Here is a 7,975-nt window from a genome sequence, read left to right as displayed (position 1 = left end):
TGGCCCAATGAAAGCAGACCTGTTATCAGTTTATCTGCTTCCCAGAGCTGTGGGTTTCTGGACAGTGGCAAGTCTGATTTTGGGGATGGATGCTCTTGGCAGTTGCAGCCCAGCAGCCTGTGGACCAGCCTATGCCATCTGACTGTCCTGCTACATTCTGGTTATTTCCCCTTCCCCACACAATGAAGCCAGTTCCTCCTTTCAGAACTCAGTAGCCTTCTCTCTCTCCCTGGGTTCCCTGTCACTTTAATCCTACCTCTGTGGTAGTACCTGGTCACATGCCTCAAGTCACTCTTTCCTCCTACTGTGTGCCAGGCCGGAGACACTGTTTTGGGACCCAGAAGTGAATCAGACCCCATCCTGCCCTTCCAACAATAAGAAATGATACTTGACAATTAGAATACAAAAACAAGATTAATGTCCCTAGGAGAAGCAGCAAGTGTCTAGAAGTTTAGATAGGGCAGAATTTGCTTTTTGTTTTTATTTCTGTTTTAGCAGTGCTGGGATCAAACCCAGGAACTTGTACATGCTAGGCAAGTGCTCTACTACCAAGCTATGTCCTTAGCCCTCCTCCCCATTTTTTTTTTTTTTTTTTTGATATAGCCTCTTACTAGAGGCTGGCCTTGAACTTGCAACCTTTCTGCCTCCCTGATTACAGGTACATGGCACCCATGTGGCTTGAGAATTTGCTTTGGATTGAAGAATTCAAGAAGGCTTTGCGGAGGGAGTGGTATTTGACTTGGGCCTTAAAATGTGGGCTGGGACGGGACATGGAAGGGAGATTCATTCGTTCCATGCCAGCATAGTGGCAAGAACTGTTTTGGTGGTGGTTGGTTGGAAGTACGGCTACAACCAGGGAGGCAGAAAGAAGAGTAGGCAGGGGACCCTCAGATCCTTGATGTGGCCTTGTTTAATAGCATCTGCCATACTGTACCATGAGGTCCTTGTGCACAGAGCCCTGTTTCACTGACATAAGTCCCCACAAGCCCTGCAGCCTGTGCACAGTACCTTGTACTGTGATTGTTAATAAATGTAAGCTGAATACATGAGTGCCAATATAGTGCCAGGGGATAGGACTGGTAAAGGAGAGATAAGCAAAGACCATTCATTTAATAGCAAGGGAAACTGAGGTCCAAAGAGTGCCTGAAGTTGTTTGGCATGACAGATGTGGGTGCCCAGTGCCTGGCATATAGAAGAAGCACAGTCCTACATTTCCCTTCCTCCCTGGGACTACCACAGAGCTAGACCCAGGAGTGTAAGATCATCCCATCTCATCTCCCAGAGTCATGCCCTGGCTACATCAAAATTCAAGGCTTTCGGGGTAGGAGTTGTAGCTCAGTGGTAGAGCACTTGCCTAGCATGTGTGAGGAACTGGGTTCAATTCTCAGCACTACATATAAATAAATAAATAAAATTAAAAGGTCCTTCAACAATAAATAAATAAAAATAAAAATATAACATATAAAAACAATAAATTAAAATTTAAATAAAAAAAAAACCTCAAGGCTTAGGAAGATGGAAAGTAGAATGCTCCCCTTATATCTCATCACATAGAAGCAGTAGAAGGCAGAGGCAGGCTGCAGCAGACCCTTTAAAAGACACTTGGAATGGGCTGGGGATGTGGCTCAAGCAGTAGCGCGCTCGCCTGGTATGCGTGCGGCCCGGGTTCGATCCTCAGCACCACATACAAACAAAGATGTTGTGTCCCCTGAAAACTAAAAAATAAATATTAAAAAAATATCTTTCTCTCTCTCTCTCTCTTTAAAAAAAAAAAAAGACACTTGGAAGGACTTTGCCCCTGGTGTGGCCTCTACCATAGAGATCTGCTGTGGGGCACAGAGTGAGGATGGAGGAGCTGGAAGGTCCCTGGTCCCACCTCTGCCAAGAGTCTTCAGGCAGTTCCAGCAGCCCTGCCCTCATTAGAGGTTGTAGGCCTCTTGCTTGGGGCAGGGCAGAGCTGCTTTCCTTACTGGATATATGGTTAAGATCTTTATTTAAGACCCTTCCAGGGGCAGGATGTTCTTTACAGGGTAGGGCACACTCAAAGAAAAACATCAGAACAGCCCCTTATATTAGGCCATTGCTTTACAGGTCACAATGCACTTACAAATAAATCTAGCTTCTCACTTAAACAAGATAAAAACCTAAGTAAAGAATTCTCCCTCCAATCTGCCCCTCTCAGGTTCTGTGGCTGCCCATTTCTCCTTCTTCCACTAAGACTTACCTATGTCTGGCCCACTGTGAAAAAGGTTAGTTAAGCTGATAATATCAATCCTCGATAAATAACCTGGCTCCAAGTGAGAAGAAGAGACTCTTTTACCCTCACCTTTTCTCGATTCCCCAACCCCTACCCTAGAGTTCTCCCTCTCTGCTTCCCCCGATCAAGAATCTTCAGTGGGTCCCCACTTCCTTCAGAAGTCAGCCTAGTCCCAAGGACTTGTGTTCAAGGCCTATTCCCATCTCTTCCCAGCATCCCTTCCACACAATTTAATTTTGGTCAAAGAAGCTCCCCTGCTGTCCCTCAAACATACCTTTGCCCTCCTTTGTCAGAATTCGTGTTCCGTCCTATTCCTCCTATCTTGTCCTCCTCATTCCTCAAGGCTCTGCTGCTTGTAGGAATTTCCTGAACTACCCAATGACCTCTGCCATCCAGAAATCCCTCTCTCCTCACTTTGATTCAGACTCCTTTATATTGTGGAGGTGACCATCAAGGGACAGCCTGGCCCAACAGAAAGAACCTGGCCTCCTGGGTCAGGCAGGCTAGAGGTAAGAAGCTTCCCTAATAGGGTATGTGGTCCAGAGTATACCTTGCTGGGACTGTGGTGGGGGGAGCATGGAAAGTGTGAACAACTGAAAAGAGGCTGTTGGAGTATAGAGATTTAGGAGGAACGTGGAGGTTAGAGTCCAAGTTTTGGAAGTTAGGAGCCTGAGGTTTTGATTCTTTGGGGAGACAGCTCCTAGCACTGTTCTTGAAATTAATGTTCTGCAGTGACTATTCAGCAACCAACATGTGTGCTTGGTTGCTGAATAGCCTTCTACTGCTTCTGTGTGAGGTCCCCTTTGAGCTGCTTGTCTGTGTCCTCTGGGCCTTTGTATCCTCCTCACTAAAAGGAGGGCATTGGCCTCAAGATCAAAGCCCCCTCCTCCATGCTCTGACCTCAAATCAGGTGATGCCAGTGTGAGAGCGGGTGGCACACAGATTGGCACAGTGAGAGTGAAAAAGAACGGTCTTTTAAACTCTTCAACAAATATTTGTGGAACACTCTACTTCCATGGGGCCAGGGCAGGGGAACTTTCTGGAAAGCTCTTGTGCTCTCGGAGCAGCCAGGCAGAAAGGCCCAGACTCAACTGGAGCCTCCTCCCCTCCTCCCAGCCCTGCCATATGGAACTGTAACTGCCTCAGGTCACCTGCCTTCTCTGGGTGCCTGTAACCTGGGGAGAAAACTAATCCTTACCTCTCTCCCTGAGGGGGACTATGAGAATTCCAAGCAACATAATGGCTGGAAAAGTGGTAGATGCATGGGGGGGGGGGAAGGGATTATTATCTTTACAATCATGGGTTGTTTATGAAGGCACAAGAGAGTTGAGAAACTGAACCTTCACCACTCCTCCCTGGGAGATCCACTTCCTTCTCACTTCCGCAGTCCACCCAGGATTTGTGAAAACACAAATCCTCTCCCAGCCTTGCTTTCCACACCCAAACCCCTGATTAAGTCCCTTACCTTCCTGGGTATCATTGTCTAATCCCTAATCTCTTTCTCACCAGTCTCCAGTTGTCTCGGAGAGTCAAATCCCTTTAGAATAAGGTGGCCCAGTTAGCTGTGAACAGAAAGGCTGGGGGCAGGGAGCTGGGATCTCAGGACTCCACCCCCACCCCAGGGGACAAGAGAGTGGGAAGGGGGTTGGAGACCCCCACTCCAGCTCTGGCACTAACTGGCAGGAGTCTGGAGACTCCCCATGGGGAGGGTGGGCCACCATTTCTACTTTTACCCCCTGCATCTAAGATGGAGTCTAGATTCCATCAGCAGGTTTGTTCTTTCCACACCAGAGAAACAGAGTGGCATGAGGGTGAGCCTACGGGTTCTGGAGCTAGATGACCTGCGTCCAAGTCCTCGTTCCAAACCTTGAAAAGTTACCTGACCTCAGTGCCTCAGTTTCCTACCCAGAAAATGGCTGGGATGAGATCAAATGAGGTTTTTACAAAAAGGAGTTGGAATCTAGGGAATGTATTGGCTGTTTTCTTCCTGTTTCTTCCTCCAGAAATTCTAGCCATTCAGACATCAGCCCACATGCCACCTCTCAGGCCTTCCTGCTCCTGGAACTGAGCTGAGATAGCCCCCAGCCCCCAAACCCTTTCTAAAGCTGTTTTATCTATCGCCTTCTGATGGCACTTAGTGGTGTATGTCATTAAGGTTAACTCTCTGTTCCCAAAGGCAAGAGCCATTGTCAGTCATGGTCACTGCTCTATGCCCGACACCTGGAACCTAGGAAGCCATTTGTGGGTACTGCTGGACATTCACCTGGAGGACTGGTCTGAGGAAAGGAGCAGGTGTCCCCTCTTGTCCCTTACCACAGTTGGCAGCTGTTGTTCTACATCTACCCTGTGTGATCAAGGGTGAGTTACTAGCTGGGGCAGTGGTGCATACCTGTAATCCCAGCAGCTTGGGAGGCTGAGGCAGGAGGATCGCATGTTCAAAGCCAGCCTCAGCAACTTAGTGAGGCCCTAAGCAACTTAGTGAGATCCCCTGTCTCAAAATAAAAATACAAAAAAGGGCTGGGGATGGATGTGGCTCAGTGGTTAAGAGTCCCTGAGTTCAATCCTGGTAACAACACAACAAAAAAAGAAAAAAAAAATCTTAATTGTTCCTGGTCCAGTTATCACCCGCTACTCAGGTTGGCTGGACAACCAAGGAACAATCTAAGATTTTTTTCTTCCTTTTATTTGTTGTTGTTGTTATCAAGGATTGAACTCAGTGGTGCTTAACAACTGAGCTACATCTCCAGCCCATTTTTTAACTTTTTGAGACAGGGGTCTCGCTAAGTTGCTTAGGGCCTCACTAAGTTGCTGAGGCTGGCTTTGAACATGCGATCTTCCTGCCTCAGCTTCCTGAGCCACTGGGATTACAGGTAGCACCACCACACCCAGCACAGTCTAAGATTTTTCTAAGACAATTTGTTTCACATTTTGGGGTTCATGCCTACAAGGGCAAGGGACCTCCAGGAATTTCCAAGTAATAAAAATACCACCCTCACCCAGCCTAGCCTTCTCTTGTTGCCAGTGGGCCTGAAGCTACCATGGGTGGTGTGATTCTGTGAGTCAGGCACTTCCTTCCTCAAAGACCCTTTTTGTACAAATTGGACCCCAGTGTGGCCCCCTTCTCTGGGGGCCAGTCTGCCACCTGGTGGCAGTTTGATAACATTGGTCCTCTTTGTGGTCTCTGGAACAGACACTTATTCCAAATGTGGATTTGCCTTTCCTGTCCTTGGTTCTTCTGCCAGAACCACCATTCCTGGACTCATGGCAAACCTTGTCCTTTTCATAGCAGTCTGTACAGCTTGGTGTCTGACTGAGGAACTCATTTCCAGGAAAGAAAGAGCAGAAGAGGACTCATGTTCACGGAATTCATTGGCCTTACTGTGTACCTATTCCTCTAAAACTTTCCACCACCCCATCCCATCCACCACTGGGAATATACATTCCATGCCTGGTCCTTTCATTAACAGTTTCATTTCTTTCAAGGTTCCCCTGCAACTTTAGGGCTTAAGGAGAGACAGAGGAATTAGGGTCCCCTCCACGTAGGTCATAGCCTAGGGCAGGAAACCTTGTATTTCAAGAAACAAGCTACTTGGAATCACAGAATGTCTGATGAAAAGCCTTCCAAATCCTTTTGTCCAAGTTCCCATGTTATAGCTGGGGACACAGGCCAATAGAGAAGAGGCTTACTTGGAACTACATGGTAAAAGAGTGACAGTCCTCTCCTCATTCACTCCACATCTTGTCCCAGAAGTCAAGTAAGTTAGGATCTGTGGGCTTAACTGCTCTGAGGGGGCCTAATGGGCTGAGCATCCTGTCTGTCCATTCCTGCCTCCTGGGGTCGTCCTCATTTGCTCCTCTCCAGGCAGGGCCTCCAGGTCCCTCATCTACTTGCAGTCAACTCTGACCCTTAGTTTCTGGTTGCCTCCCTTCTTGGGCTTATGCTCTTTCCACCTCATACTACTCCATATTTCACAGCTCCTTCACATGCCCACAAATCTCACTGCACAGCATCAGGGCCCTGGCTGGGCTGGGCTATACCTACTCAGATTGAGAAGATATCCTTAAGTTCTTGTTCTCCAGGATAACCAAGGACTACCTCATGGGAAGACAGTCTACAGGGTACCTCTGGTTACCTACCACGTTTGTAAGGAGTGGCAGCTCCTACTGACAAAAGCATAGGATGTGGGTATTATGTGTGTGTGTGTGTGTGTGTGTGTGTGTGTGTGTATATATATAAATGTTTCCTAGGAAGGAACAATTTATGAGTGATGATCTGTGTTTGGTTGGGGCCTATGCTGGGGACAGGTGATCAAGAACCCCTGCATGGGTGGAGCAAGGGCAAGAAGAAAGTAGTGGGAAAAATGATAGTCAGATCATGGAGTCAACAGCCAGACTGATGACAGGAATGCCCTTGTAGCACTGTTATTGGGTCTGAGAAATGGGCTGGGATGTTCACAGAATGGGAGAAGCAAGACTCTCTAAGGGCAGCAAAGAGCCTCCAGACTATACATTGCAACTTATTATTATTTCTAAGCATTAAGGATTCAACCCAGAGGCACTTTGGCACTAAGCCACATCCCCAGTCCTTTTCAAAATGTGTTTATTTTGAGACAGAGTCTCACTAAGTTCCCCAACCTGGCCTTGACTTGGGATCCTCCTGCCTCAGCCTCCCATGTAGCTGGGATTATAAGTGTTTGCCACAGCACCCAGTGTATCACCTTGATTTCCTTCATAGTTTTGTTCCATCTGAATATGTGCCTAAATAATATAGTCAGTTCCATGTGTTGGATCATTTTTCTTGTGGTGAAATTCACAGAATATAAAATTAACCATTTTTAAGTGAAAATTTTAATGGCATTTAACACATTATTGTGCAACCATCACCTCTATCTAGTTCCAAACATTTTCATCACGCTGAAGGGAAACCCTGTTTCCGTTAAGCAATCACTCATAATTTCCCCCTAGCTCTCCAACCATCAGTCTACTTTCTATCTCTATGAATTTGCCTATTCTGGATATTTCATAAAAATAGAATTATAAAATATGTGATCTTCTATATCTGGCTTCTTAGTATAATGTTTTCTTTTCCCTCCCTCCCTCCCTCCCTCTTTCTTTCTTTTCCTTCCTTCCTTCCTCCCTCCTTCCCTCCCTCCCTTCTTTCTTTCTCCTTCCTTCCTTCCTTCCTTCCTTCCTCCCTCCCTCCCTCCCCCTCTCCCTCCCTCCCTCCCTCCCCCTCTCCCTCCCTCCCTCCCTTCCTTCCTTCCTTCCTTCCTTCCTGGAATTGAACCCAGAGGTACTTAACCCCTGAGCCACATCCCCAGCTCATTTTATTTTATTTATTTATTTTGTGTGTGTGGTGCTGGGGATTGAACCCAGGGCCTTGTGTATGCAAGTCATTTCATTTTTTATTTTGAGCAAATTCTTGCTAAGTTGCTTAGGGCCTTGCTTAAGTTGCTGAGGCTGGCTTTGAATTTGCCATCCCCCTGCCTGAGCCTCCTGAGCCACTGGGATTACAGGTGCATGTCATCGTGCCCAGCTTAGTATAATGTTTTCAAGGTTCTATGATGCAGCATATATCAGTACTGTATTCCTTTTTATGGCTCAGTGTTATTCCATTGTATGTGAATACTGAATTGTTTATCCATTCTTGTTTATGGACAATTGGGTTGTTTCCACCTTTTGAGTATTATGTATAATGCTAAATTATGTAAATAGGTG

This window comes from Marmota flaviventris, chromosome 1, assembly GCF_047511675.1.
Source record: "Marmota flaviventris isolate mMarFla1 chromosome 1, mMarFla1.hap1, whole genome shotgun sequence".
NCBI classification, from domain to species: Eukaryota; Metazoa; Chordata; class Mammalia; order Rodentia; family Sciuridae; genus Marmota; species Marmota flaviventris.
Note: the sequence above shows the minus strand (reverse complement) of the source record.